Source organism: Bos indicus x Bos taurus, chromosome 9, assembly GCF_003369695.1.
Source record: "Bos indicus x Bos taurus breed Angus x Brahman F1 hybrid chromosome 9, Bos_hybrid_MaternalHap_v2.0, whole genome shotgun sequence".
Taxonomy (NCBI): domain Eukaryota; kingdom Metazoa; phylum Chordata; class Mammalia; order Artiodactyla; family Bovidae; genus Bos; species Bos indicus x Bos taurus.
In genome coordinates, this window is record NC_040084.1 from 49,559,629 (window position 1) to 49,570,381 (window position 10,753).

The following is a 10,753-nucleotide window of genomic DNA, read 5'->3' on the forward strand; positions in this document are numbered from 1 at the left end:
TTTAAGAAAAACAAAATCAGTTAAAATCCCTAACATTTAGAGATCAAAGAATATCATAGGTTATGGAAGACAGAGAAGTAGCAAAAATGAAAAATAAGAATGCAGTAATAATTTGTCTTACCCAGTCCTTATGGCAGGTGATCTAAAGTCTTCATAAAACGGGAACCTTAAAGTAGAGATCTTAAACACTCCAGTGAGTTTTAAAGGTGAACAGTAAAAGATTTCTCTTTTTCCTCTTGCATCTTAAAAGGAATTGTGCAAATTTAAACAATCTTCCTTTGGTTGAAAATGACTTACGAATTTGATTATATAAGTACTCAAGTTTACAATAATGATTGGAAATCAGTCTGACTTTTAGCAAATCCCCGAAATAGCGTCTGAACGAGTGTTATTGACTTCAGAGTCATTAGCTCAGAAGACTCTGCTTATTTCAACAATGAAGTTATCTCCCACAAGTGTTTGAAACTTCCTTTCTAAAATCAATTCAGAACCCAAGGTATATTTCTTAGTAGTGGCAAACGTTTGTTCTCTAAGAGAAAATTTGACTTTTGGAAATGACCAAAAATGAACATTATCAGTCTTGGTAAAAACAGCTTTGATCAAAAACAAAATGAGACTATGATTCCAGAGACACTGATTTTGAAACTAGTTCCCAAAGAGAAGTCTAAAAAAGTGTTTTCCACAACAGCAGCCTGTTGGAGTAGGAGCTTGCCCTGCCAAGCTGGATGTTCACTCAGCTGTATGAAAAGTCATTCTCTAGTTTTCTTGAGCCTAAATCTCAGTATTGAGTTTTTTCCTAGTCGCTTTTCACAAAGTTTTAATTAACCACTTACAACTTGATGATACTACGTCTCCTTTCACCTGGGATCAGTGATTATTTTTTTGAGAACTTTCTGGTGTAGAAAATTAGAGCCCACAGAACTAATTAGCTGGTGGATGAGCCACTGTAGATTTGCCCAATAGATTTATTCTTTAGTTTACAGCATTTTCTGGCATTTATAAGCTGTTAAGATTAGAGTTACGTTATAGCTTTACCATGTTTCTGATGCCAATAACCTATGGAGGTTAGCTGGGCCTCCTCTCCTCTCTAATTTAGAAGCTCATTAGGAGACGTTTATTTACTTCAAAAGTGCATGACTATCAAGGTTATCAAGTGCTAATCCCTGCCATCTCATCACAAAGACAAAATTTTTCTACACCCACAATGTTTATGAGTGCCTTTTGCTCGGTTCCTGTGGCAACTTCTCCATATTCTGGCGCAAGATCCAGGGTGGTACCTACAGGAAGAAAAAGGATAAAGTTATTTCTAAATGATGCTCTCCCTGCGCCCACTTGAGGCATCTGTGTGCTTCCTTGTGGTCCAAGTCTGCCTCTTTTACCCAGCCGAAAATAAAGCACACGAGCATCTTCCCTTTTCCAGTGAACGCCGAGGCTCGGCCACAGAGGGTGAGATGGAATCCTGGTGTTTGGGAACACAGTGGAGTCACCCGGGCTACCAGGGGTGCCTGTTCTGCAGAGGTCAGCTGTCACAAGCCCATCTGAAATTGGCATCAGGCTAAAACAGGGTGTGTGTCCCCCTGGGCCATATCAGAGGAGAGTGCTCAGAGGAGGAGACTCAGGCGTCTTAGAAAACTCCGGGTCAAGCGACACAGGGACCTGCCTGCAAAGAGCCTTTCAGATGGCGACTCCTAAAGACAGTTGTTTTGCCTACTGACCCAACCTGATATTTTGGGGTTGGGGTGTCCAAGTTTTTCCTCCCCTGGACAAAAGGATAAAGGACTTCATGCTGGTCTACATTTAATGTGAGTGTTTATCTTTGTCACTGATGTTTACCTGGAGATTTTTATAATATTAATATAACTTAATGTCATATATGTAAGCTGAGCTCTGATGTATATACTCTTTTCTTTATATAATCAAATCTTTGTGACTCTAGATTAGGGAAAGGTGCCATATTTATCCCTTTTAAATGTGTGTTAGTTGCTCACTTGTGTCTGACTCTTTTGTGATCCCATGGACCTTAGCCTGCCGGGCTCCTCTGTCCATGGGATTCTCCAGACAAGAATACTAGAGTGGATAGCCATTCCTTCTCCAGGGATCTTCTGACCTAGGGATTGAACCAGTATCTCCTGCATTGGAGACAGTCTGTCTTCTTCACTGCAGCTGGATTCTTTACCATCTGAGCCACCAAGGAAGCCCCAATGATTGTTCGTAATTCCTAAACACCCAGGATGGCTTCCCAAAATGGAACGTGAAGCTAGGTGATTCTTCTAAATTGGCATCAGGTAATTATTTGCTCAAGAAGACAAAGAACATAAAGTTAGATTCCGAATTGAATCCCTAAGTTTATAGTAAGTTTTCTATAGGATACATTCTACTGACAAATTTGCAGCTACTTTGAAACACACAGAATCTGCTTTGGAAAATGGGTTTTTGCCTGGAGTCAATGTATTCCTGTAGGATCACATGGCCTGTCTCTGGTGGCTGGCTGCCTAAGAAGTAAAGAGGAGAAAGGACCAAAGAAAATTACGGATAAACTAGAAGGATTATACACTATGGTGCTTCCCTCCTCCATGCCCCTTGTTGCTTTATTTCTCAATCCTCACTTGAGAAGCTGGTAGTAACTTAAATATATGTTGTTTGTACAGATAACTCATAATTTGTCACAGTATTGTCAGCACGGAGGACATTTTATTGAGAGAAATCTCCTTGCAAAATATCTCTCCTCCCACACATCAAAATACCCCCGTTTTTGACACATGTAAATGTGGTTTTAATAAGGGAATAAAATACAGACTCAGGTACTCCCTCTCCTTTGTTTCTTCAGCCTTTCTCTCTCTCTCTCTTCACTTTTTATTTTTGAATTTACTAGCTTGTTGAGGAAAAGAAGGGGTGGGTAGGTGCTATGTGGAGACAGTCATGATGAAAATCTCTAGCCCCTGAGGGACACAGGTCAAATTTCTCTGTGCGCTGGCAAAGAAACCCATAGTCACTGCCAAAACCACAGAGTAAAGTCTTCACAAAATCCCCTCAGACGGCGATGTTTTCAGAGTTAAGCCTTTTCATTTATATTTGGACAACCACCTGTTGACTTCTACTGGCGCTTGTCAAGGGCGGATGGATAGCGGGAACCTGCAGCAGAATTAGCCCATTCAGAGGGCTTGATGCTCCTCTTTGAAGAAGTTGCCATTGTTTTCAGTGGAGCCTAGTCAAGGCTCATAAGATCAAAACATGAAAAACAAAAAAGGAAAGAGTTTACTTGGGGCAGGGTCTCGCTCTCCTCTTGTGATTATCACAGCTTCCACAGGCCATCCTTTTAAATCCAGGAATCGATCAGGGCAGTCTTTACGATGCCTTTCCCAGTCCTGAAATGCGGTGGGTGAGAGCCAGGGAAAGACAAGGGAGAAAGTCCAGGACAGCAGGGCCTGCTCCATGGCTGCTGCTCTGCCTGAGCATTTTCCAGGGCCAATTCTGCTCCTACCATGAAGAAAGAGGAGAGGATGAAGGCAAAGCAAAGCCAGGGGAAGCGAACAGATTGCAAAATGTGCTTCATTTAAACCCAATCTCAGATTTGTGATGGGAGAGTTGACCACCATAGGATGGCATCTTTGGCAAGGTGCAGACAGTTCTAGGCACTGACAATGAGATGCCCAGTCCTCCAGCCTGCCTTGATCAGGCTCTTCCCAAGTATTTTGTGAGCATTTGCTATACCCTAGGCCTTATGGCAACTCAACCATGAACCCAACATGGATCCTGCCGAAATGAAACCATATGTTGTCAATTACCCTTACCAATCCCCAAAGGAGACAAGAAGACAAAACTCAAAACCGTAGGCTTGTTTTTACTGAATGAAATATTCCAAAGTCTCTTTTTGGAGACAATTTCGCGGCTAGTTCAGTAGCATGAGCAATGGATGGTGGCCTTTACTTACCAGCATGATATGTGTACACTGCAGATCCAGAATTAGGCAAAGAATCCAGAGTCACAGAGGCAGCTCTGCTGAGAGAACCAGCCTTGCCCTCCTCCCGCGAGTGCTGTGACATCTTGACAAGAGTGCACGTTTAGCTCACCAGCTTCCTCCTGTGGCTCCCCTTTCCCTCCCACAAGCCACTCATTTCAGAACTACTTCTCTCCTGACCTGCCATGGACATGGGCCCTTCACTCTCATCCACATCGACAGCAGCCAGCACCTCAGGCACCCAAAGGGGCTTCCTTAGAGCAGCAGAGGGTCCACAGGCTCTGGGCTGGGCACTGGGGAAGCAAGGCCCAAAGTCAACACTTTGTCCTAAATTGGGTTGTCTGTGACGGGGTATGGGAGCCTGGAGAGTCTGCATTTGATTTTGCTGAGAGAGACACAAAGGCTTCTGTGTGTTTTTACTTGCTAAGTCATATCTAATTTTTTGCGACCCCCATAGACTGTAGGCCATCAGGCTCCTCTGTTTATGGAATTCTCCAGGCAAGAATACTGGAGTAAGTTGCCATTTCCTTCTCCAGGGGATCTTCCCAACCCAGGAATCAAACTGGCATCTCCTGCATTACCAGGCAAATTCTTTACCGCTGGCCCACCTGGGAAAAGGCGTCTACACTCCTAATTAAATCCAGCATCAACTGCAACCAGACCTGAGGCAAGGCTCAAGCGGGCAAAACAGGATTAGGGCTTCTGTGATGCTGGGGTTGCTTATGAGATGCTCAGTTCTCAAGATTTATCTTCCAATTCCCCGAACATGCATCTAAAAGTAGCATTTGGTTTTCTAAGCAATGAAACACATGTCAGTGAACACACATGTCATCGCCACAGCATAGCCAGGGGAAGAGGTAGGCACTCCGCAGAGCAAAAGAGAGGGTTTTCTCAACTGCCTTCCTCCCCACCCTTGTGTCACTGCCTCTTTGATCCCAGGCGCTCATCTACCCTTCTCTCCAGATGGATCCCATCTCTCTATCATCTTGAGGGCCACTGTTCTTCCCAAAAGGCCATGAGCACCTTGTCTTGGCAGGTATTTCTAATAGAAATGGGCAGGCACACACAGAGTTGAAGTGAGAAGAGTTTGATGAAAGGACTACGCAGAGCAGAGCAGGGTTTGGGGTGTCACCAAAAGGATGACAGAGCACCTAGAAACTAGCAAGAGTAAGAAGCCCTCACCACCTCCAGGCCTAAGAGGGCAAGAGATGAGAGAGCTGCAGCTATACAAGAGGGCTATCCACCAGGGCTGGAGCCTAGGGGAGCATGACCACCACCATGGCCACAGCAGGAAGAGTATAAAATAGGAAACCATCCAGCCTTTCCCCTCTCCCATTCTCCAAAGGCTGCCCACTGGTTGAACTCAATCAGAAGCTGAAGAGAGCCCAGCTTCCCTCTGGGATCCTCTGAGGAAATTCAGTGCTGTGCTGGGGAGCAGAGAGCAGAGTCAAAGGCATAGAGAATGGATCTGTAGCAGAGAGTGCTGTGCTGTGCTTAGTCATTCAGTCATGTCCGACTCTTTGCGACCCCATGGACTGTAGCCCACCAGGCTCTTCCATGGGGACTCTCCAGGCTAGAATATTGGAGTGGGTTGCCATTTCCTCCTCCAGGGGAATCTTTCCAACCCAGGGATTGAACCCAAGCCTCCCACTTTGCAGGCAGATTCTTTATCATCTGAGCCACCAGGGAAACCCAGAGAAGGGTGATAGAAAATAACCAACACACAGCTACAAGGAGATTGTTCAGAAGCCTTCAATCTAATGGACACTGCATGACTCTCAAAGATGTACGTTGCCTTAATATTACTTCTGATTGCACACCAGACCCCTGAGCAAGGTTGTGCTACATACATTATCTCATTACCCATTTTACAGATGGTGAAAGTGAGATTCCATTAGCTTAAGTGTCTCTGGCAAGGTTTACAGCTAATGGTGGTGGAGTCAGGATCTGAATTTAAGTTTCTTTGACCATGGAGCCTATGTGCTTTACCCAAGGAAGATGCACCTACAACAGGACTCAGGGACTGGTGGGGTTCTGGGAAGGGAGGAAGAGGAGAGATCTGACAACGTCTTTTAGGGGTTGACCTTGTGATTGTCAAGCCTTGAGCTGGGGCCTTGAACTGAATGGGACAAGCAAGTCCTTAAAGTAAGGAACCGTTGGGTGGGTGTGTCAACACTCAATGTAGATGCAGATCTGGAAAGCATCTGGAGGTCTCAAAGCCAGGAAGAAAGATTGATAGCCATGGGATGGGTGATGGCCGACACCTTGGGGTAAAGAACACATGGGGAGCTTGCAGGGCAGAGATGAGAAAAGGACCCAGGTAGGGCCCTCTAAGCCCCCTGCATTGAGCAGTTCCTCCAGACTTGAAGAGAATCTTGTATCGCCTAGCATGGCACACGAGGCCCTCCTCCCCTGGGCTCCACATATGTCAACATTCCAGAGACTAACCCTTGTCTCTGTCCAGCCTGCCTCCGCTTTCCAAACCCTGCCTCCTTTCCCATGCTCTATGCCTTGCCTTGCCGGCACCCTACTCCCACTTCACAATGTTTTGGCCTAGCCGATGGCTCCCTTCCTTGACCCTTAGTGGTTCCCACATCTCAACCATGAAACACAAGCTGTCTTATAAGGTCTGGGTCTTTTGTCTCCACCCCATCTGGAGAATTAGGTGCTCCATGAGTATTAGATGTAGTAATTCAGGTGGTCCAGTGCCTTCCTACCAGGGTTTCCCTCCAGTGGCTAAAACTCTGTGCTCCCAATGCAGGGGGGCCTAGATTTGATTCCTGGTCAGGGAACTATATCCAGCATGTCACAACTAAAGTTCACATGCTGCAACTAAAGATCCCTCATGCTGCAATAACATATAGCAATGCATGCCAAATAAATAAATATCAAAAACAGAAACCTTTGATTCAATCACATGCTCATTCTGGAGACAGCCAAAGCCAAATTTCTTCTTTGATTCACACTATCCCAACAGTTTAGACTAATTTGTTATTCCTAAAACAGCTCCAAAAAAGTAGTGGCAGCATCATTGGAATATATGGATAGAATTTCAAAGGGACTATGCAAAAAGGACAGCACTTATTTGGAAATATATTACAGTGGCTAAACTCTCAGTAGGCTCATGAATCAGATCATCCAAGTTCATATTCTGCTCCTACTGCTCACTTCCTTGAAATCTGGGCAAGTGGTAAGGTGTGCTTAGTCGTGACAGACTCTTTACGACCCCATGGACTGTTGTCCACAGGCTCCTCTGTCCATAGAATTCTTCAGGTAAGAATACTGGAGTGGGTTTCCATGCCCTCCTCCAGAGGATCTTCCCAACCCAGGGATCGAACCCAGATCTCCCACAATTCAGGTGTATTCTTTACCACCTAAGCCACCAGGGAAGCCCAAGTTGTAATAGGGGTACCTATAAATAATACCTTTCATAAGATGGGCTTTCCTGGTGGCTTAGACAGTAAAGTGTCTTCTGGCAATGCAGGAGACCCAGGTTTGATTCCTGGGTCAGGAAGACATAATGGAGAAGGGAATAGCAATCCACTCCAGTATTCTTGCCTGGAGAATCCCATGGACAGTGGAGCCTAGAAGGCTACAATCCATAGGGTAGCAAAGAGTTGGACATGACTGAGCAACTAAAATTTTCACTTCCGTAGGTTTGTCAAGCACATCAGATAAGATAGTGCTTAGCCCAGGGCCTGACAGGTAGTAAGGCCTTAGTAAATGTTAGCGATCACTGTTATGATTACTTTTAGCCCATAGAGTCTAGTTCATTAAAGCCAGAAGGAACAGCACAGAAATTTTATCCCGATCACTTCATTCACAGATGTGGAAATAGATGCTCAGGCCATGGTCAGGCAGAGCTCAGTTGTCATAAAATGAGGCCCTCATGGTCTTTCCTCACTGCCCAACATTATTCAAGGGAAGGAATGATGCTTCATATCTGTACAAGTCTGCTTTCACTTACATTACAAGCAGTGGGACAGGGTGATCTAGATCTGTTTTTTGTATTTAATGTTCTAAAGATTGCTGGTGATCCTTATGGGAACACTGAAAGCAAACTTGGAGAACACAGTTGGAGAAGTCATGGGGATTTTTTGTGTGTGACAGGTTTCTGTTTTGTTTTGTTTCAGATCAATATCTCAGACACAGGCAAACACTTGTAATGAAAAAGTTCACCTATAGGTGGCAAACTTACACTGCTGGCATTCTGTCCTTGAGTGCCCTTGAAACAAATGTCACCAGGGATGGAGGTGAAAGTGAAATTTAAAGAAAGAAAATAAGAAAGCAAAATGGATCCAGAGATAACATTCTCACACAAATGCACGATGAACAAACACCCACATAACTTCACAAAATACTTAGTCTGATTTGTCTGCAAAAACACAGGCAAGAATTGCACCAAATACACTTATTTGAAATAGCTGGCAAGCTATTTCAAATAAATGCACTACAACACAGCACCCCCTGGCTTGCAGTGAAAAAGACACACTTCACCACCTTGAGAGCCCTGACAGTGCAGGGCCTTCCACAACAAAGCCCTTCTAGCAATAGCTTTCGTCTGGCGCAGCCGTTGTTCCCCATTTGACAGACGAGGAAACAGAAGCTCATACACACACAGAGCAGTAGCAGTGACGACTGGAGCCCAAACCTTTGGATTGCAAGTCTGATCTCTGTCTGCCACTGTATGCTGCCTGTAATACAAGGCACAAAGTGACGAGATGATCCAGGACTGGGGATCGGGCTAATTCAGCTGGGTCTTATCATTCACAAAGGATCCTCAGCTGGTTCTTCCAGAGCTTTTCTGAATAGTGTCCTCAGCTGCCCCAGCTAACCCAGACTTGCTCCCTAACCATGGTGGGGGGTGGCTGTTTACTAAAGTATAGGTCTGGACCCCCTGGGAACTCTAAGGAAGGTAATGAAGAATCTAATTTATCAGTAAGGAAAAAAAGTCTTTTCGCACTACTGAAAAATCTTTGGATATAATTCAATCTTTAAAATATCTTTAATTAGAACCACATTAAATGACTTTAGACACAGAAAGAGAGTAAACCCACCCCCTGCTCCTTTCAAGAGTTTCCTATGTATTACTCCAGACCTATGACTATGTATTTACAGAGATGTGGATACATAAGTGTGCAGACAGAGGTTTTTTTACCCACTTCATATATCATTCTGCCACTTGCTTTTTCCATTTAACAATATACCTTAGAGGACTTCCTGAGGATATATGTCACTGGGTTTACTGTGGCATGGCGATTTATAGTTTGGATGTACCATAGTATATAAAACATCCCCCTACTGGTGGATATTTAGGTTATTTCTGCTTTTCACTATTGCAAACATTCTGTAGTGAAATCCTTTTACATATAACTGCACATGTGCAAGTAGCCCCCAAGGATAAATTCCTAAAAAATGAAAAACCGTTGGAACAAAACATATATACATTTTCATAAATCTTGTTAGATCATCCCCCAAGAAGGCTGCATTCACTTTCGATTGACTCATTCCAGATTTTTTGTTTTCTTTCTTATTAACTTTCTATTCTCATCCTAGTCTCTGCATCACTGTTATCCTACATTCTAACTTTAACCTTAGAGTCTTCTTTCTCCCTCCTTCTCCCACATCCAATCATCAGAAAGCCCTGTTGGATACACCTTCAAATATGTGCAGAATCCCAGCCCCTCTCATCATCTCCACTGCCAGCACCTGGTGGAAGCCAGCATCATCTCTGTCCTAGATGCCTGTGTGGTCTCTTACACATCTCTCTGCTTCTGCTCTTGCCTCCTTCAAACTGTTTTCAGCACAGCAGCCAGAGCGACTCTGCTAACACCAGGTCAGCCGGTGGCAGTCCTCTGCTTGAAGGGTCTGCACTTCACTCAGTGATGTCATCATGATGGCTTCCACACCTCTCCCCCGCCCCAGTGACCTGCCCCTCTCAACACTTCTCTATTCTCTCTTCCTTGCTCCATTCTGCTCCAGACACCCACCTTACTGCTATTCCACCAGCATTCCCCTCCCTCCAGATATCCCTTAAGTCCTTCACCCCCTTCAAGTCTTACTTCGTCCTGCAAATGCCCTCTCTGGCTCCCCGTCTTCTTTGTTCCTATTGCTTTTCCCTGAGCACTTACAACCCTCTTACCTGCTATGTAACTTTTCATCATGTTCACTGTCTATGTCTCTGCCATGACTGGAACTGCCACACTGGTGGGGATCTTTGCTGTACTTTTTTTCACTGAAAAATCCTGAGTACACAGAGCAGTACCTGCTACACAATAAATGCTTAACAAATACCTATGCAATTGGAATTGCCATTCATTCCCCTGTTGTGGTTATGAAACAGATTCCCAGAGGAGTGATTTTGACACTGAGGCATTCCCTAGTGGATGATTTTGTCCTATGGATTTAAAAATAAGTTTCAAAAAGAAAAAGGAAATATTGGACATCATCCAAATATAAAATGTTAGCTATGTGAAAGACCATAAAAATGGAATAAAAAGACAATTTGGGGAGAAAATATTTGCAAATCACATATTCAACAAAGGGTTTATTTACTCAGAATGCATCAGTCAGTCAGTCAGTTCAGTTGCTCAGTCATGTCCCACTCTTTGTGACCCCATGGGATGCAGGATGCCAGACCTCCCTGTCCATCACCAACTCCACGAGTTTACTCAGATTCATGTCCATTACTTGCTGAAACCACCCAACCATCTCATCCTCTGTTGTCCCTTTCTCTTCCCACCTCCAATCTTTTCTAGCCTCAGGGTCTTTTCAAATGAGTCAGCTCTTTGCATC